Below are 21,504 nucleotides of genomic sequence, written 5' to 3'. Positions count from 1 at the left end.
TCCAGCCTGGGTGACAGGGCGAGACTCCATCTAAAAAAAAAAAAAAAAGAAAGAAAAGAAAATGTACAAGATGTTCCAGGGATATCCTTTGTGTCAGAAAGTAAGACAACTTGGGTCCATAAGGAGCCACTGACTGGGAAACAAGTCTTTAAAATTTAAATAAATAGAAAGAAAAAAAAGGGAGGAAGGAAACTATCAAAGACTTTTTGAATCTTATCAGATACAGGAACCAACTGGATGAAGTAAAAAATGGAACAATTTCAGCATCAGAAAGAATAATCACTATAATGGATCGAAAACAACAAAATTATAAAATTTATATAAAATATACATAAAAATTTATATTAAATTTATATAAAATGTAATGATACATCATTATATCAAGTCCTCTCCACCCCCACGAAAAATCCCTCATTGTTGTCTTTGGAGGTTACAGAGGGACAAACACATTGTGCTGAAAATTGGCAAATGAAAGGAATGAGTGAGCATCTATCCTGTGTCTTCCTATACGGTCTCTGCAGTCTGTAGCTTGCTTTCTTTTCTTTTCTTTCTCCTTCCTTTCTTTCTTTTTCTTTCTTTCTTTTTCTTTCTTTCTTTCTCTCTTTATTTTTCTTTCTTTCTCTCTCTCTTTCTTTCTTTCCTCTTTCTTTTTCTTTCTTCTTTTTCTTTCTCTCCCTTGCCTGCCTGCCTGCCTGCCTTCCTTCTTTCCTTCCTTCCTTCCTCCCTCCCTTCCTCCTTTCCTTCCTTCGTTCTCTCTTTTTCTTTGTTTTTTTCCTCTTTCTAGAGAGATGGGGTCTCACTATGTTGCCCAGGCCGGTCTCAAGTTCCTGGTTTCAAGTGATTCTCCCACCTCAGCCTCCCAAAGCACTGGGATTACAGGAATGAGCCACATGCCCAGGAGTTGTATTTCAAAGTAACCAAAGAGTTCATAAAGTTCTTTTTTTTTTTTGAGACAGTCTCACTCTGTTGCCCAGGCTGGAGAAAAGGCATCCACTTACTGAAATTGAAAAAGAATTTTCCTGGCTGGGCACGGTGGCTCACGCCTGTAATCCCAGCACTTTGGAAGGCCAAGGTGGGCAAATCACCTGAGGTCAAGAGTTCGAGACCAGCCTGGCCAACATGGTGAAACCCCATCTCTTTTAAAACACAAAAAATTAGCCAGGCATGGTGGTGCACACCTGTAGTCCTAGCTACTCGGGAGGCTGAGGCAGGAGAATGGCGTGAACCTGGGAGGCAGAGCTTGCAGTGAGCCAGCATCCCGCCACTGCACTCCAGCCTGGCAACAGAGTAAGACTCCATCTCAAAAAAAAAAAAAAAAAAGATACAGGTCATAAAGACCTTGCTGATACAACGCATTGCACTAAAGAAGCAGGCCAAAACCCACCCAAACCAAGATGGCCATGAGAGTGACCTCTGGTCGTCTTCACTGCTACACTCCCATTAGCTCCAAGACAGCCTACGAATGCCACGGCAACATCAAGAAGTTACCCTCTATGGTCTAAAAAGGGGAAGCATGAATAATCCACCCCTCGTTTAGCATATCATCAAGGAATAACCATAAAAATGGGCAACCAGCAGCCCTTGGGACTGCACTGTCTATAGAGTAGCCATTATTTTATTCCTTTACTTTCCTAATAAACTTGCTTTCACTTTACGGACTTGCCCTGAATTATTTCTTGCGTGAGATCCAAGAACCCTCTCTTGGGGTCTGGGTCGGTACCCCTTTTTGGTAACGTCTTTCTGGTGATCACAGAAGAGACCACAGTGTGGAAGCACCTGACCCAAAGGCTAACTTTGAGCTGGGCGTGGTGGCGCGCACCTGTAATCCCAGCTAGTCAGGAGGCTGAGGCAGGAGAATCACTTGAATCCCAGTGACAGAGGCTGCAGTGAGCTGAGATTGCACCACTGCACTCCAGCCTGAGCAACAGAGCAAGACTGTCTCAAACAAACAAACAAACAACAACAACAACAACAAAACAAAGGCTAACTTTGGGTAAGTGATGGGGTTCAGTAACATCTTTCTGGCAAACCATGGAAGGGACGATACTGAAGAAACCCCCTGACCCAAAGGAAACAGATTGAAGCACTGCCTGGCCGACTTTGGTAAGTGGTAGGGTACTCTGGTAAAGGATGGGATTGAATTAGAGGCCCAATTTAGGAGAATTAGAGTCTCTCCTAAGATAGCGTGGGATAGAGGCCCCTCTTAACAAAAGGCAAGGATGTGGTGAAACCCTGTCTCTACTAAAAATACAAAAAATTAGCCAGGCGTGGTGGCAGGTGCCTGTAATCCCAGCTACTTGGGAGGCCGAGGCAGGAGAATCGCTTGAACCCAGGAGGCAGAAGCTGCAGTGAGCCGAGATCACGCCACTGCACTCCAGCCTGAGCAACAAGAGCAAAACACAGTCTCAAAAAAAAAAAAAAAAAAAAAAAGGCAAGGATGCTTGACCGACCTTGGGTTAGAAGCCCAACTTAGGAGGGTTAGAGCCCTTGTTTAGATTTAGGGGGTCACAGGCCCTTCTCAGTGAAGTCCCTTTCAGCTAAGAACGGGTTTGGCACTATGGGATGTTAACTGCTGTTCTCTTTACATTAATCTGCCTTGCACTCTTTGCTGATGGCTGTGGGTGACAGGATGAAGCATGTACAGGATCATCGGACATGGGGAACTTTTTTCTCCCTAAAAGGGGAAACTTGAGAGCTGATGGGACTTCTGGAACAGATCCCTTCACTACAGACAAGCAGCCGCCTGAACTTTTCAGGGTCACTGCAATGGGTGGGTCTTTCTCTGGCTCCCTCTGAGCGCCTCACCTTCCCCACCCTGCCTCAGGCAATGCTTTCCTCACTCTGTACAAACGGATTAAATGGTAACAATCTCCTCTGTGAAGTTTTGATGACTGGAGGAAAGGATTTGCGAGGCTAATCTTAAACTGTGGTGAATCTGGCGTGCTTTGCGTGTCTTTCTGTGTTCCGTGATGGAGAGGAGTATCTTAGGACAGAATGAGGGCCTAGGACACCTGTAAGCCCGTGTTCAGGGACGGATCAGTTAAAAACTTTGGCCGGATGTGGTGGCTCACGCCTGTAATCCCAGCACTTTGGGAGGCTGGGATTCACAAGGTCAGGAGTTCGAGACCAGCCTGACCAACACGGTGAAACCCCGTCTCTACTAAAAATACAAAAATTAGCCGGGTGTGGTGGCGAGCGCCTGTAGTCCCAGCTACTCAGGAGACTGAGGCAGGAGAATCGCTTGAACCAGGGAGGCAGAGGTTGCAGTGAGCCGAGATCGCGCCACTGCACTCCAGCCTGGGCCACAGAGTGAGACTCTGTCTCAAAAAAAAAAAAAAACCTCTGCTGCAGGTAGCTGTAAAAAACTGGATGAGGTTTCCTTCTTGTCTTGTATGTCCTTGGAGCTTGGTCTTGTAACCATGTGGCTGTGCTTTCTTTTCACAATGGCAGCCTGGGTTCAGGGTCCTGTTCCTGGCTTAGGGAATGAGGCTTTTATCGTCTGTCTGTCTGCTTATTTATATGTGTCGTGTGTGTGATGTTTACATATAAAAGAGCTTGGGTCGATTGGCTTAAAAACAAGTGCTTAAATCAAATATTTTGACAGAAAAGTATAAAGTCTAATGCCTTTTAGTTCATGTGACTTAAGTAATCTTTGGGAAATAAAGATAGTTTTAAAGATTATTGGTAAAATAAAAATATCTTCAAAAATGTAAATATTTGGTCTAAATTATGCAGGTCAGATATTGTTTGCTAAATGCTTTAAGGTTATAAACTGCTTCTCTGACTTTTTTTTTTTTTTAATTTTCTTTTTTTTTTGAGACGGAGTCTCGCTCTGTCACCCAGGCTGGAGTGCAGTGGCACAATCTCGGCTCACTGCAAGCTCCGCCTCCCAGGCTCATGCCATTCTCCTGCCTCAGCCTCCCAAGTAGCTGGGACTACATGCGCCCTCCTCCTCGCCCGGCTAGTTTTTTATAGTTTTTTTTTTTTAGTAGAGACGGGGTTTCACTGTGTTAGCCAGGATGGTCTCTATCTCCTGACCTCGTGATCCGCCCGTCTCGGCCTCCCAAAGTGCTGGGATTACAGGCTTGAGGCACCGCGCCCGGCCTGCTTCTCTGACTTTTAGAAATTGTTCAATTTACCTACCTTGCTGTGTATGAACATATTGGCTAAAGTTAAAGGGGTATTATTCAGTTTCTCCGTAAATTAAACATTGGAAAAAAAACACAACAGGTTTTTCCTAAAGCAAAAAATTTGTTTATGATCTGCTGTTTAACAAAATTTGTAAACGGTTATAAAAAGTTTATGAGAATCTTAGAAACATTAAAATTCAGTAAATACGTCTAGAAGGTTTTATTAAGAATTGGGTTTGGCTGGGCGCAGTGAATCATGCCTGTAATCCCAACACTTTGAGAAGCCAAGGCAGGCAGATCACTTGAGGTCAGGAGTTCAAGACCAGCCTGGCCAACATGGTGAAACCCCATCTCTACTAAAAACACAAAAAATTAGCTGGGCAAAGTGACATGTGCCTATAATCCCAGTTACTTGGGATGCTGAGGCAGGAAAATTGCTTGAGCCTGGGAGGCAGAGGTTGCAGTGAGCTAAGATCATGCCACTGCACTTCAGCCTAGACAACAGAGTAAGACTCTGTCTGAAAAAAAAAAAAAAATTAGCCAGGCATGATGGCACACACCTGTAATCCCAGCTACTCGAGAGGCTGAGGCAAGAGAAACGCTTGAACGTGGGAGGTGCAGGTTGCAATGAGCCAAGATTGCACCACTGCACTCCAGCCTGGACAACAGAGCCAGACTCTGTCTCAAAAAGAAAAACAAAAGAATTGGGTTTAACATTAATGGTACACTAATGTAAAGGTGAAATTTGGCTTATATTATACAAAACTCATAAAGGAAACACCGTCAAATATGAAACAGTGTTTGCTTTTCTTTGGACTGTATTTTTATAAATGTGTTATTGCCATATGTTCCAAAATAACAGGAAATTCCTATAATTCTGATATGACTTAGTATATGTCATTAATAATTATAATTGTTACATAATATCATTGTATGCCACAGAGGTAACCAAAACACCAAAGTCTTATCTAAGATTTCATTTATGGGACAGAGTTCCATCAAAGCCAATTTAAAAACAGCTTATGTGGGCCCGGCATGGTGGCTCACACCTGTAATCCCAGCAATTTGGGAGGCTGAGGCGGGCAGATCACAAGGTCAGGAGATCGAGACCATTCTGGCTAACACAGTGAAACCCTGTCTCTACTAAAAATACAAAAAAAATTAGTCAGACGTGGTGATGGGCACCTGTAGTCCCAGCCACTTGGGAGGCTGAGGTGGGAGAATGGCGTCAACCCCAGAGGCAGAGCTTGCAGTGAGCTGAGATTGCGCCACTGTACTCCAGCCTGGGCGACAGAGCGAGACTCCATCTCAAAGAAAAAAAAAAGTTATGTGAAAAATAGTTATTCTTGCTGCATTTTATACAAATAATCAGGCCAAAGAAAAACATCATTTGTTAATCATGTTTTTGACTACGGCTGTCCTAAGACGTTTTGCCATCCACAGACAATTGTTGTCTTAATACTCTTCAAAACGTAGTTTATAATCAACTATAGAACTCTAACAGGTATTCTTAAATGCAGGTTTCTGATAACTTTGGAAATTGTGATATTAAAATAGAGGAAAAAACTTTCAGAACTCTCACGGAGAACTGGAATGTTCATGAATATCAAAGAGAACAGGAATTAACTGCATAAACTAAACTAAAGAATTCTGAAGTAATCTTTTTGACTTTGCTTAAAACATTATGATTCTTTGTTTTGCTTTTCAGAGTCAAGGAAACTTTTCTTTTGAGCTATTTGCATTTTTTAACAATTGAGTAAAATATACTCCTATGAACAAATTTTGGAGCACATTTGTTTCTCTGTACCTGATTTCTCCAAAATTTGCTAACTATTTGTGAGTATTCTTAACTTAACTGGCAATATATTTATTTGCCTAATTGCAATAAGAACTTTTTTTATAACAGGACACAATTGGAAAAGCTGGTTATTTTACCAAGGCTTTAACTGGAATGGTGTGTTTTCCTTTAAGGAATTAAACTTGACTTGTAGAGCCAATAAAAGCCCCTTGGTAGAACTGGCCTCATACCTTGCCTGCACAGTCCCTGTGCAGGGTTTCTGTACAGGGTTTCTGACCTGTGGTAAGTAAAGAATGTCACTTTCCAACAGGCCCAGAAGCCCCAAGTTATCTTGCGACCCCAAGAGGAGCGGAATGTACTCATCTCATAGGTATTTGAGGATACAAACCCGTGGCAGGGCTTGGCTCTGAAAAAGTCTTATCTAAGATTCCTTCTGTGGAACAAAGTTCCATAAAAGCCAATTTAAAAACACCTTTTGTGAAAAATAATTATTCTTGCTGTATTTTAAACAAATAATCAGGCCAAGTATAAGAAAGCAAATCGGTCTTACCATGATTTGTATTTAGTAAAAATGGGAAACTGGAGAGAGGAAAATTATATTTCAAGAACTATTACACCTGTTATTAGATTCTAGTCTCATCCATTGTTTTTAAGTTTGTTTCTGCAATTTAGGCTAACCTTGCTTATTCCTGTGAACCAACCAGTGATCTCTGGCTGCAGCTCAACAAAAGGAAAAACAGGGATGGGTAATGTAAAAATCTGGATCAGTATTCTAATTCTGGGCATGCATTGGAATTGCTAACAATCCCATATCAGCTTAGTTCCAACAGTTGCACAGTTGATGGGAAGCCTTCTAATTTAGTTTACTTGTAATAATTTTACTTATTTTGCTTTACTCTTGTGGAATACATTGTTATTGTACTCTTTGTGTAAAAATGAGGAAAAGTTTACTCAATGTTTTCTTAAATTTAACACTTACGATATCACCTTTTGTCGGAATTCAAGATTTATGAATGGCCCTCACCACATGGGTGCTTTCTGACTGAGCTCCCCTCTACCCTGAATACAAAAGACCCAGTAGTTGGGCATCATCACCCCTATTCAGCCTGAAGAAGTTGCAGAAGATGGATCTTTGTCCCTCTGCAACTCTTAGGATTAAGGATTCTCTTATAAAAGGAGGGGGGGAAATGTCAGAGGCATTTGAACCAGGGCAATTCCATCTTGAGTAGGGGCTGGGTAAAGTAAGACTGAAATGTACTGGGCTGCATTCCCAGGTAGTTAGGCATCCTAAGTCACAGGATGAGATCGGAGGCTGGCACAAGATACAGGTCATAAAGACCTTGCCGATAAAACAGGTTGCAGTAATGAAGCCGGCCAAAGTCCACCAAAACCAAGATGGTGACGAGAGTGACCTCTGGTCGTACTCACTGCTACTAGCACCCCACTAGCACCATGACAGCCTACGAATGCCACGGCAACGTCAGGAAGTTACCCTATATGGTCTAAAAAGGGGAGGCATGAATAATCCACCCCTTGTTTAGCATATCATCAAGAAATAACCACAAAAATGGGCAACCAGCAGCCCTCAGGCGGCTCTGTCTATGGAGTAGCCACTCTTTTGTTCCTTTACTTTCCTAATACACTTGCTTTCACTTTACTCTATGGACTCGCCCTGAATTATTTCTTGCCCAAGACCCAAGAACCCTTTCTTGGGGTCTGGATTGGGACCCCTTTCCAGTAACAGTGGGTGAATCTCTTGAACCCAGGAGGCGGAGGTTGCAGTGAGCCGAGATCTTGCCACTGCACTCCAACCTGGGCAACAGAGCAAGACTCTGTCTCAAAAGATAAAAATAAATAAAATTAATTAAGGGGCCAAGCATGGTGGCTCATGCCTGTAATCCCAGTACTTTGGGAGGCTGAGGCAGGCAGATCATTTGAGGTCAGGAGTTCTAGACCACCCTGGCCAACATGGTGAAATCCCATCTCTACCAAAAATATAAAAATTAGCCAGGCATACAGTGGGCACCTGTAATACCAGTAACCCGGGAGGCTGAGACAAAAGAATTGCCTGAACCTGGGAGATGGAGGTTGCAGTGAGCTGAGATCATGCCACTGCACTCTAGCCTGGGCGACAGAGCGAGACTCCGTCTCAAAAAACAAACAAACAGGCCAGGTGCGGTGGCTAACGTCTGTAATCCCAACACTTTGGGAGGTCGAGGCAGGTGGATCACGAGGTCAAGAGATCAAGACCATCCTGGCCAACATGGTGAAACCCCGTCTCTACTAAAAATACAGAAATTAACTGGGTGTGGTGGCGGGCGCCTGTAGTCCCAGCTACTCGGGAGGCTGAGGCAGGAGAATGGCGTGAACTCATGAGGCAGAGGTTGCAGTGAGCCAAGATCATGCCACTGCACTCCAGCCTGGTGACAGAGTGAGACTCCATCTCAAAACAAAACAAAACAAAACAAAACAAAACAAAATACAAATAAATTTGCACAGAAGTTCAATGACTCCCTAACTGTATGCTGTTATTTTTTAACTTTTTTCTTCTTTTGTCTTTCCTTTTTTCAAATTTAATTAGCTGATATTGCTTCCCATGAAACAGTTCTCAGGGTTAGGACTTAACACCTTGTGCCTTTGAAAATTCGCCTTCAAATACAAACACAATTTTCCCATTCTATAATGCAAAACAGAAGTTCCACAAAGAATTGCTGTAAAGAAAATGTCAGGGCAGGGCACGGTGGCTCACACCTGTAATCCCAGCACTTTGGGAGGCTGAGGTGGGCAGATCACCTGAGGTCAGAAGTTCAAGACAAGCCTGGTCAACATGGTGAAACCCCATCTCTACTAAATATACAAAAATTAGCCAGGCATGGTGGTGGGCACCTGTAATCTCAGCTACTTGGGAAGCTGAGGCAGGAGAATCGCTTGAACCCAGGAAACAGAAGTTGCAGTGAGCTAAGATGGCGCCATTGCACTCCAGCCTGGGCGACAGCAACGAAACTTCCTCAAAAAAGAAAAAAAAAAAGAAAAAGAAAAAAAATCCACTTAAAATCCTCTTTTTCAATTCACTTTCAATTTAAAATTAGACATGAGTTTTGACCAAAAAAAAAAAAAAAAAGTCCCTAAATGAATAAAAGCATTCTTGATGATTTCAACAAACTTTTTGAAAACCACATATTTTAAAGGAAAACTCCATTTTGAAATAATAACATTAAAAATGTTAACCCAGCCAGGCACGGTGGTTCACACCTGCAATCCTAGCACTTTGGAAGGCCACAGCAAGTGGATTACGAGGTCAGGAGTTCAAGACCAGCCTGACCAACATGGAGAAACCTCATCTCTACTAAAAATACAAAAATTAGCTGGGCGTGGTGGCGGGCACCTGTAATCCCAGCTACTTGGGAGACTGAGGCAGGAGAATTGCTTGAGGTTGCAGTGAGCCAAGATTATGCCATTGCACTCCAGCCTGAGCGACAGGGCAAGACTCTGTCTCACAAAAAAGAAACAGGACCTTACATTGTATTAGCACTGGGGTTTATACCACTGTTTGAGACGGCAGGTAGTGAGGGCCATGGGGGCGCTGGGAGCTGGGGGACCTCTTGCCAGCACCTTGAACCCACAGTTGCACCTCACCTTTCTCCAGCTCTGTCACCTTGAGCCTCACTGGGCCTCAGTTTCCTCCTCTGTAAAAGGAGGTATTAGTGTCTCTCCCTCACAGTGTGATGTTGAGTCAGAGATGTTAAGAGATTTGCTTCAGGTTATGCAATCATGCAATTAGTATGGATATCAGACTGTGTTTTGTCTGTTTGTTTGTTTTCATTTGAGAAAGAGTCTCGCTTTATCACCCAGGCTGGAGTGCAGTGGCGCTGTCTCGGCTCACTGCAACCTCCACTTCCCAGGCTCAAGTGATTCTCCCACCTCAGGCTTCTGAATAGCTGGGATTACAGGCGTGCATCAGCACACCCAGATAAAATGTGCATGTCTTTATATGCACATATAAACCAAATGTAAATGTATATGTTGATTTAGGTAGTAAAAAATAATTTTAAAATTTGCAAAAGGAGTTATGTCAAAGTCTTTAAATATTGATATATTAAAAAGTTAGTAAGTATTCTGGGCTGCGTGAGGTGTCTCAGCCTGTAATCCCAGCACGTTGGAGGCCAAGGCGGGCAGATCACCTGAGGTCAGGAGTTTGAGACCAGCCTGGCCAACATAGTGAAACTCCATCTCTACTAAAAATACAAAAATTAGCTGGGTGTGGTGGTGCACACCTGTAGTCCCAGCTACTCGGGAGGCTGAGGTGGAAGGATTGCTTGAGCCCAGGAGGTGGAGGTTGCAGTGAGCCGAGATCACATCACTGCACTCCAGCATGGGCAACAGAGAGACTCTGTCTCAAAGAAAAAAAAAAAAAAGGTAATAAGTATCCTTTTATCAGTGTTTAATAAATGTATTAGGAATATAAGTAATTTCTATGCACTTTGAGATAACAATCTCAAATTCATATGGATATATTTCAGAAAAGATTGACTCTAACGACCCTCATACAGCCATGGAATGTACCACTTTTTTTTTTTGTTTGTCTGTTTTTTTTTTTTTGACAACAGAAATTTTAAAAAATAATAATAATAAGGAGCTGGGAACTGGGGAGATGATGATGATGATGACAGTGATAATGATGAGGGAGCAGAGGCTTGCCCAGCTTGGGTCTCCAGAGACACAGCAACAAGAATGAGCCCAGAACTCTGCATATTCTACTTCTTATCTTCATTTTCAGAGATGGATTATAACGTCAGTTCTGCAGATATGAAACCTAAGGCCAGCCAAGATATAGCTTTAATATGCATTAAAGAAAATAATGGCTCAAAAATAAGGTGTAATGCTTTGATTCTATGATCAGCAATGTAGATGGAACTGACATGTATATACAAAGCATTAGTGACTATCTTTAATAACATTGTATCAATGTTTTTTTCATTGGTTTTGTTTGTTTTTGAGATGGAGTCTTGCTCTGTTGCCCAGGCTGGAATGCAGTGGCATGATCTTGGCTTATCACAGCCTCCACCTCCCAGGTTCAAGCAATTCTGCCTCAAGCTCCCGAGTAGCTGGGATTACAGGTGCCCATCACCATGCCTGGCTAAATTTTGTTATTTTTAGTGGAAACAGGGTTTTACCATGTTGGCCAGGCTGGTCTTGAACTCCTGACCTCAAGTGATCCACCTGCCTCAGTCTTCCAAAGTGCTGGGATTACAGGCGTGAGCCATCGTGCCCGGCCTTCGTGTTTTTCTCATACTTAAAAAAAATTCATCTCAAGTGGTTCTAAGAAGCAACTTAATCCCCACTGAAAGAAACAAGAGTTCCTTGAAGAAATGGCGAGGGAATGTTCAAGGAAAGGCTTTGGGCATCAAAAAGAATAACCATAATTAATGGAAACCCATTAAATAAATATTTCATATAAAGATATATGTATATGAAAAGGGAGGTGGGAGTGCTTCATAGATGAAGGCTAGCTAATAAATGGATTGACGGAATAAGGTCACCATTTGCTAACTCCAGTGTAATCGCTGATCCCGGCAAGGATCTTCAAAAAATGCTAAAACCATTAGGTGAACAGATTTTTGAGAACAGGATATTTGCATGGATTTTTAATTGCAAGGGAGAAGTGTATCTTTACAATGGCGAGGTCTGGCAGTCTCCATCTTAACCCAGTGATCAAAGTTAGTGCCGCTCATGGTAGCACAGTCTGACATATGTGCCTTCCAGTGTGATGCAGCTTGAAATCCACATCATCTAGAAGTATTTTTGCCCAAAATGTTTAACCTAAATTGAATCAGGCTTGTAGACCAGCACATGTCAATACAAATATACGTGAGCCACTTATGTAATTCAAAATGTTCTGGTCACTGCATTTGGAAAGTAAAAACAAAACAAAAAAGCCTGGGGTGAAATTAATTTAAAAACATACTTTAGCTAAGCCAGTATATCCAAAATATTAGTATTTCAACATGTAATCCATATTTTTAAATTAATATTTTATATTCTTTTTTGTACTAAGTCATGTATTTTCAGCATGTATTTTTACACTTTAAGCACATTTCAATTCAGATGCTAAATCTTCATTGGAAATACTTGATCTGTATTTAGATTTCATAAAATTTGCAATTGAAAAAGTAGCTCCAAATTGTTCCACACATACTTACATTTTTCCTATCACTGAAAAGAGTATCAGCTTTTCAGTTTAAATTCAGACTAAGATGAAATGAAATTTAAATTCAGTTCCTCAGCTTTATTCACCACATTGCAAGGGCTCCAGAGCCACATGAGGCTTTCGGCTATGATATTGGATTAGGCAGCCCTAGACTGAACTTCTAGGTTAGAGGAAAGAAAGGGAGAGTAGGTGGACAAGTTAAATGACACCAAGAGACAATCCAGAATGTGGGACATTATACAAAACAATTGGGTTAGACTTTCTTTTTTTTTTTTTTGAGACCGAGTCTCGCTGTCGCCCAGGCTGAAGTGCTGTGGCCGGATCTCAGCTCACTGCAAGCTCCGCCTCCCGGGTTCCCGCCATTCTCCTGCCTCAGCCTCCCGAGTAGCTGGGACTACAGGCGCCGCCACCTCGCCCGGCTAGTTTTTTGTATTTTTTAGTAGAGACGGGGTTTCACCGTGTTAGCCAGGATGGTCTCGAACTCCTGACCTCATGATCTACCTGTCTCGGCCTCACAAAGTGCTGGGATTACAAGCTTGAGCCACCGCGCCCGGCCTGGGTTAGACTTTCTAAAAAATCAATGTCATAATAAAAAAAAAAATAAGATGGGAGATTGTCCTGGACTAAGGAAACCATAGAGCAACCACAGGCCACAGTAGATCCACGTTTGAAAACAACAGAAGCTTGGACAATCGGGGGAAATTTCTTTGAACAACTGGGGAACTCTGAATATGTACTACATTCTAGATGGTCTTCTGGAATTATTGCTAGTTTTCTCAGCTGTGATAACAGCATTATGGTTATGTAGGAGATTGCTTTATATCTAGGAGGGATAATCATTCTGGTGGAGAATGATTGTAGACACGCAATTTTCACCAGGTATTGAAGTTGCAAGGAGCAAAAATATTTGGGGCATACGAGATCTTAAAATATTTACCTTCTCTGCAGGAAATTACTGAAGGATACTCTTCTCCAAAATGAAGGAGTAAGCCAAGAAAGGGAAAGATGTGGACTGAAGGAGCAGGTGGTTCAGCTTGAGGTTACAAGAACCTCCAGGACAACAGTGGGAATCAGTCTTAGAAAGCAGCCGTCATTGACTGGAGCAGGAAAACAGAAACTCGAGGGGAGGCTGGCGACGTGGCTCACGCCTGTAATCCCAGCACTGTGGGAGGCCGGGGAGGGTGGATCACCTGAGGTCAGGAGTTCAAGAGCAGCCTGGGCAACATGGTGAGACCGTCTCTACTAAAAATACAAAAATTAGCCAAGCATGGTGGCACACACCTGTAATCCCAGCTACTCGGGAGGCTGAGGCAGGAGAATCTCTTGAGCCTGGGAGGTGGAGGTTGCAGTGGCCTGAGATCATGCCATTGCACTCCAGCCTGGGTGACACAGCGAGGCTCTGTCTCAGGGAAAAAAAAAAAAAAAAAAAAAAACTCCAGGGGAGATGTTTCCATGAAATAAATACTGATAAGTGGATCACATGATACATTTGGCCATGTGGTGGAGAGTTTTATAACTCTGTAGGAGAATTTCCAGGGAAAAATGGATAGGTACGTTCAGTGGTGTATTGGTAAACCACCTCTCCGAAAAATAACAACAAAAAGCCCAAAAAACAAGAGGCCCTGATTTGCAGCATTGTTTGACTTCCATGGCATAAATACTTCCACCGCAGCTGATTTCAAACTACCATCGTTTGCACACAGAGTTGGCAAGGGATGCCCACAATCGGCTCTCAAGGGCCAGTAAGAGCTGGCTTCAACAAAATTCAGCAAACAAACAAAACAGTTATTAACTCCAGGAATAATAAAAAGTTTTATAAGAAATGAAATCATAGTACTGTGCACGGCTCAGCAATGAGCAATGTTTACACCATTATGACAATGCACACACTGAATGCTGGTTTAACTTATTTTTTTTTTTTTTTTTTTTTTGAGACGGAGTCTTGCTCTGTCGCCCGAGCTGGAGTGCAGTGGCCAGATCTCAGCTCACTGCAAGCTCCGCCTCCCGGGTTTACGCCATTCTCCTGCCTCAGCCTCCGGAGTAGCTGGGACTACAGGCGCCCGCCACCTCGCCCGGCTAGTTTTTTGTATTTTTAGTAGAGACGGGGTTTCACCGTGTTAGCCAGGATGGTCTCGATCTCCTGACCTCGTGATCCGCCCGTCTCGGCCTCCCAAAGTGCTGGGATTACAGGCTTGAGCCACCGCGCCCGGCACTTATTCTTAATTTATTTTATTTATTTATCTATTTATTTATTTTGAGAGGGAGTCTTGCCCTTGTCGCCCAGGCTGGAGTGCAGTGGCGCAATCTTGGCTCACTGCAACCTCTGCCTCCCAGGTTCAAGCGATTCTCCTGCCTCAACCTCCTGAGTAGCTGGAACTACAGGTGCCCACCACCATGCCCGGCTAATTTTTGAATTTTTAGTATAGACGGGGTTTCGCCATGTTGGCCAGGACGGTCTCAAACTCCTGACCTCGTGATCTGCCCGCCTCGGCCTCCCAAAGTGCTAGGATTACAGGTGTGAGCCACCATGCCTGGCTATATTAACTTTTTAAAAATGTGATGTAACCACACTGAGAGGATGAGGGCAGAGAAGGGGGCAGAAAATGGAGCCAAATATTCATTATCAATAGATAATGCCTCAAATGAAAAACATCAAGAAATAGCAGAATGAACATTTTATTTAGAAATACGAAGGTAAACTGGCAGAAGAAAGAGCCAAAAGAGACTAAAGTTGTTACCTGCAGGGTGCAGGACTCCAGCATAGAGAGAAGCACGCAGACAGAAAACAGCTGGCTTTTTTTTTTTTTTTTTTTTTTTTTTTTTTTCGGAGTCTCGTTCTGTCACCCAGGCTGAAGTGAGAGCAGTGGTGCGATCACGGCTCACTGCAACCTCCACCTCCCAGGTTCAAATGATTCTCCTGCCTCAGCCTCCTGCGTAGCTGGTACTACAGGTGCCTGCCACCACGTCTGGCTAATTTTTGTATTTTTAGTAAAAACAGGGTTTCACCATGTTGGCAAAGCTGGTCTCGCACTCCTGGCCTCAAGTGATCCACCCTCCTTGGCCTCCCAAAGTGCTGGGGTTACAGGCGTGAGCCACCGCGCCTGGCCAGCTGGTTTTCTTTATAAGCCCTGCAGTACTATTAGACTTACACACATGCACACACTCATGCGAGTACTCACATACACAAATACTACTTAGGCAGACTTCTGGTTATAGAAGACTGAACACCAACTTTTATCACAATTTCCTCCAAAACCTATTGAAATGACAAAATGAATATAAAAGGCCTGGCACGGTGGCTGACACTTGTAACCCTAGCACTTTGGGAGGGCGAGGCACGTGGATCACTTGAGCTCAGCAGTTCGAGACCAGCCTGGGCAACATGGCAAAATCCTTCTCTAGGCTGGGCACGGTGGCACGCGCCTGTAGTCCCAGCTACTCAGGAGGTGAGTGGTAGGATCACCTGAGCCCGGGAGGCAAAGGTTGCAGTGAGCCGAGATCGCACCACTGCACTCCATCCTGGGCAACAGAGCAAGATCTGTCCCAAAAAGAAAAAAAGAAAAAGGATATATATATATATATATATATATATATGTATATATGTATTATATGTAAACGTATATATGTATATAATGATTTATTATGTATATAAATTTATATATATAAAGAAGCTGATAACTGCTGGGAGGCCAGGGGAATGCAGCAGCAGCAAACCAAGACAGTTAAAATTTTCTGAGTAGAAGACACTTGGAATCACATTGATTTCTAATCCCAACATATTAAAAACAACTCCCCACAAGCCCAAGACAGAATCTCACACAGTTAAGTTTTGCCAGCAGAGCCCCCATCCGAAACCCCTAAAGCGACATCCCTATTTCCCTTCAGCCCTTCCTGTAGCCTGCAGATAATCACACCTCTAGGATGCGATTCCTGACACGGCACTTCCTCCCACAGGAGGGAATGAGAGTGGAAACTCCGGGTGGTGTCCCACGGGACTTACAGCCACCGGAGGGAAGGCACCCCTTTAAGAAAAGAGCTTTTACTGGGCGCGGTGGCTCATGCCTGTAATCCCAGCACTTTGGGAGGCTGGGGCGGGTGGATCACCTGAGGTCAGGAGTTCCACACCAGCCTAACATGGTGAAACCCCGTCTCTACTAAAAATACAAAAATTAGCCAGGCGCGGTGGCACATGCCTGTAATCCCAGCTACTTGGGAGGCTGAGGCAGGAGAATCCCTTGAACCTGGGAGGCAGAGGTTGCAGTGAGCCAAGATCGCACCACTGCACTCCAGCCTGGGCAACAAGAGCAAAATTCCATCTTAAAATAAATAAGTAAGAGAAGAGTTTTTCTGGTTCTGCTCCGCCACCAAGCTAAATGACCACCTCACTCCAGGCTTCTAGAATCATAACTTTTTTTTTTTTTTAAACGGAGTCTCGCTCTGTCGCCCATGCTGGAGTGCAGTGGCGTGATCTCTGCTCACTGCAACCTCCACCTCCGGGGTTCAAGTGATTCTCCTGCCTCAGCCTCCCGAGCAGCTGGGATTACAAGCGCACCACCATGCCTGGCTACGTTTTGTATTTTTAGTAGAGACAGGGTTTTGCCATGTTGGCCAGGCTGGTCTTGAACTCCTGACCTCAGGCGATCCGCCCACCTTGGCCTCCCACAGTGCTGGGATTACTGGCGTGATTACTTGTATCGACCGCCAGAGACACAGACAGTCAGTCTCACAAGAGAACATGATAAAAACACAAAGCACAATAGCAGGCGTCAGACTGGAGAGGCCACTGCCGTGATTTCCAGCAGGGAATCCTGAAGAGCCACTCATTTCATTCATGCCAGACCTGTCCTGAATGCCGTCCCTTTCCAGACCTGGTTCTTCAGCTTTCTCTTCAATTTGTTGAGTTTCTCCACATCTTCCCAATAGAGGGAAGACCTTTTTTTCTTGTTTGTGATAACTGGAGTCAGAGTCTGTTGCTTGCAATGAAAACCCTTACAATACAAAGATGGCTGAATGATAATAAGCTTGATTGAATGCTATTATATTTGACATATTTATATATAACGATAACATATGACATATTACGATGAATAAGCTTGGTTTAAAGCTATTATAGAGAAAGCTCATTCTTTCCAAATCCCCGTGTAACATGAGCAAAATGATACCTCTTTTTTTTGTTGTTGATACAGAGTCTCACTCTGTTGCCCAGGCTGGAGTGCAGTGGTACCATCTTGGCTCACTGCAACCTCCACCTCACAGGTTCAAGCAATTCTCCTGCCTCAGACTCCCAAGCAGCTGGGACTACAGACACGCACCACCATGCCTGGCTAATTTTTTTGTATTTTTAGTAGAGACGGGGTTTCACCATGTTGGCCAGGCTGGTTTCAAACTCATGACCTCAAGTGATCCACCTGCCTCGGCCTCCCAAAGTGCTGGGATTACAGACATGAGCCACATACCAGGCCAGAAGTGATATCTCTTAGGTACGACCACATACACACCCCCCACATACAATCAATAAACCCCCAAAAGGAGAAACAAACAGGCCACAGTATAAGACAAAATAAAACAAAAACTAGAAATGAACAACAAAAGTATATCCAACCATACTCACATGTGAAATAAAAGCTGACATTATACAAAATTTAGGGCCGGGCGCGGTGGCTCAAGCCTGTAATCCCAGCACTTTGGGAGGCCGAGACGGGTGGATCACGAGGTCAGGAGATCGAGACCATCCTGGCTAACACGGTGAAACCCCGTCTCTACTAAAAAATACAAAAAACTAGCCGGGCGAGATGGCGGGCGCCTGTAGTCCCAGCTACTCGGGAGGCTGAGGCAGGAGAATGGCGTAAACCCGGGAGGCGGAGCTTGCAGTGAGCCGAGATCGCGCCACTGCACTCCAGCCTGGGTAACAGAGCGAGACTCCGTCTCAAAAAAAAAAAAAAAAAAAAAAAAATTTAGGAAAGATTAATGGGAACATTACCTCTATGATAATCTGATATAACGAATGATAAAATGATTCTCAGAGGGAATTTTATAGTCATAACGACATTCATTAGAAACCAAAAAAGACGGAGAATAAGTAAATGAAGTAGTCAATTCAAAAAGCTAAAAAGAGACAATAGAATATATCAAGTAAATTTTTAAAATGTAAAATAGCGAAATTAAAAAACAGACAGTAAAACCAAAAATTGGTCTTTTTAGAAGAAAAAAATTCAAAATTATGAATGAGAAAGGGAGTATAGGATGATTATTTTCAAAATCATAAAAGTATGTTTTCATTATGAGTTAAGAATGCCTACTTAAGCAAGACACAAGATTCAGCACCATAAAAGGAAACATGGACAGATTTGATCCTGCAAGAAAAAAAGAGTTAAAATGTTTGAGAAATAAAAGACCCATAAACAAAAACAACAAAGAAGTGACCATGCAGAAAAGATTCGTTGCATGTATCAGGACTAAAAACTATACTTGTAAAGAGTTGCTTTAACAGGAAAATCACATACACAACCAATTTTATTTTTTTCTTTCTTTTGAGACAGAGTCTCACTGTGTCACCCAAGCTGGAGTGTAATGGCACCATCTCAGCTCACCGCAACCTCCGCCTCCCGGGTTCAAGCAATTCTCCTGTCTCACCCTCCCGAGTAGCTGGGGCTGCAGGCGCACACTACCACACCTGGTTGATTTTTGTATTTTTAGTAGAGACAGGGTTTCGCCATGTTGGCCAGGCTGGTCTCAAACTCCTAACCTCATGTGATCTTCCCACCTTGACCTCCCAAAGTGCTGTCCCCAAATTTTTAAACACACAGAAGCTATAGAAAGTTAATTCTCAGAGAAAGAATAGTCAATAAACATTTGGAAGAATGCTCAACCATAGTAACAACCAGGAACAGTTTAAAGTAATAAGATACCATTTTTCCCGTATCAGATTCAGCTTAGAGGCAGGGTCTTGCTCTGTCGCCCAAGCTGGAGTGCAGTGGCACAGTCATAGCTCATTGCATCCTCAAGCTCCTGGACTCAAGCAATGCTTCCTCCTGCCTCAGCTACCCCACATGCCACTGAGCCCAGCTAATTTTTTTTTTTTGACAGAGATTGGTGTCGGGAGGAGTCTCGCTTTGTTGCCCAGGCTGCTCTCAAACTCCTGACCTGAAGAGATCCTCTTGCCTTGGCCTCTCAAATTGCAAGGGGATTATAGGCCTGAGCCATCAGGTCCACCCTCCCCCAAATTAAAAAATGTGAACATATGCAGTGTTGAAAAGGTGAGGAAACAGGTAACTCTCCTATACAGGTGATGGGGAATGCAGATTGATAGTAGTTTTGGAGGACAAATCAGCAGTATGTATTACATTTTAAATTGTGTGTACTCCTTTAAATCAGTTATTGCATTTCCAGATATTTACCCTACATGTGCACATATATGCATGCATACAGATGCTGATTGAAGCATTTTTGGGGGATTAGTAAAAAATGGAAACTTTCAGAAATGTCAGTCAGAAAGAAAATAGTTAAAGGATTACTAAGCAGTCATTAAAATGAATGGGTAAATCTGTAGTACATACATAAAACAAATTCCCAGATACATAGCAAAAAGTAAGTTACTGAACGCAAATGATGTGGTACCGTGTCATTTCAACATGTATCACATACAGATACATGTATATATAGGCGTGGAGGCAAGTGTGACATACAGCCTTTCATTATTTACCCCATATATTCCAGTGTTGTTTTAATGAAGACAAAATATAGGTATTCATGTGATAATTTTTTTTTTCTTTTTTTTTTTGAAACGAAGTTTTGCTCTTGTTGCCCAGGCTGGAGTGCAATAGCGCGATCTTGGCTCACCACAACCTCTGCCTCCTGGGTTCAAGCGATTCTCCTGCCGCAGCCTCCCAAGTAGCTGGGATTACAGGCGTGTGCCACCACTCCCGGCTAATGTTTGTATTTTCAGTAGAGACAAGGTTTCGCCATGTTGGCCAGGCGGCTCTAGAACTTCTGACCTCAGCTGATCCACCCGCCTCAGCCTCCCAAAGTGCTAGGATTACAGGCACTAGCCACCGCACCTGGCCTCATGTGATAATATTTAATAAAGGAAAAGCCGGGTGCCAAAGCTCATGTCTGTAATCCCAGCACTTTGGGAGGGTGAGGCAGGAGGATCACTTCAGTCCAGAAGTTTGAGACCAGCCTGGGCAACATAGTGAGACACAACCCCTCACCTCCCATCTCTACAAATAATTTTTTTAAGAAGGAAAAAGAAGAGTTTAGAAAGAGAGACATCAAACTGTTAGTTATATTTACCTTAAAAAGCAGAGAAAGAACTGAGATTTTTACTTTCCATTCTATAACTGTTAATTAAAAATGGAAGTATTATGCAATTTTGTGAAAACAGAAATTTTAAAATAGCCTAGGCACAGTGGCTCATGTCTGTAATCCCAGCACTTTGGAAGCCTGAGGCAGACGTATCACCTGAGGTCAAGAGTTTGAGGCCAGCCTGGCCAACATAGTGAAACCCTTTCTCTACCAAAAATACAAAAAGCAGCAGGGTGTGGTGGCAGGCGCCTGTAATCTCAGCTACCTAGGAGGCTGAGGCAGGAGAATCACTTGAACCCGGGAGGCAGAGGTTGCAGTGAGCTGAGATTACGCCACTGCACTCCAGCCTGGACGACCAAGTGAGACTCTGTCTCAAAATAATAAATAAATAAATAATTAAAAAATTTAAAAAAATTAAATCGTCCATATGAAAATACTTTTCAAAGGCAAATGAAATGAACCCCAACAATGCCTACTCTAGCAAATTTTCAAAGTCACAATAAAAATAAAATAGGATGACTCAGTGGTGTTTTACTTGGTACTTTTCCAGTTTTCCTTTTACAACATAATCAACAACCACTTCAAAAGAATTCCCCACTCCTTCACGGAATATTACTACCTTCAACACTGCTTTTCAGATCTGGAGTTCAAAGCATAGTTAGCATTAGAATTTCAGCGGAGAACCCAGAATTGGCAGGATATCACCAGCAGGGTGACTTTTTTCTTTTCCCTAGCAAACAGTCGAACAGTATGTAGTTTCTCCCCGCGCCCAGACGGACCTTCGCTTTCTCCCAGGCTGGAGTGCAGTGGCGCGATCTCGGCTCACTGCAACCTCCGCCTTCCGTTTTCAAGCCATTCTACTGCCTCAGGCTCCCGAGTTGCTGGGATTACTGGCGCCCCCCACCACGCCAGGCTAATTTTTGTATTTTAGCAGAGACGAGGTTTCACCATGTTGATCAGGCTGATCCCGAACTCCTGACCTCGTGATCCGCCCGCCTCGGCCTACCAAAGTGCTGGGATTACAGGCGTGAGCCTCCGCGTTCCGGCACAGTATGTAGTTTCTA

The sequence above is a fragment of the Piliocolobus tephrosceles genome, chromosome 1 (genome assembly GCF_002776525.5).
Source record: "Piliocolobus tephrosceles isolate RC106 chromosome 1, ASM277652v3, whole genome shotgun sequence".
Lineage (NCBI taxonomy): Eukaryota > Metazoa > Chordata > Mammalia > Primates > Cercopithecidae > Piliocolobus > Piliocolobus tephrosceles.
Note: the sequence above shows the minus strand (reverse complement) of the source record.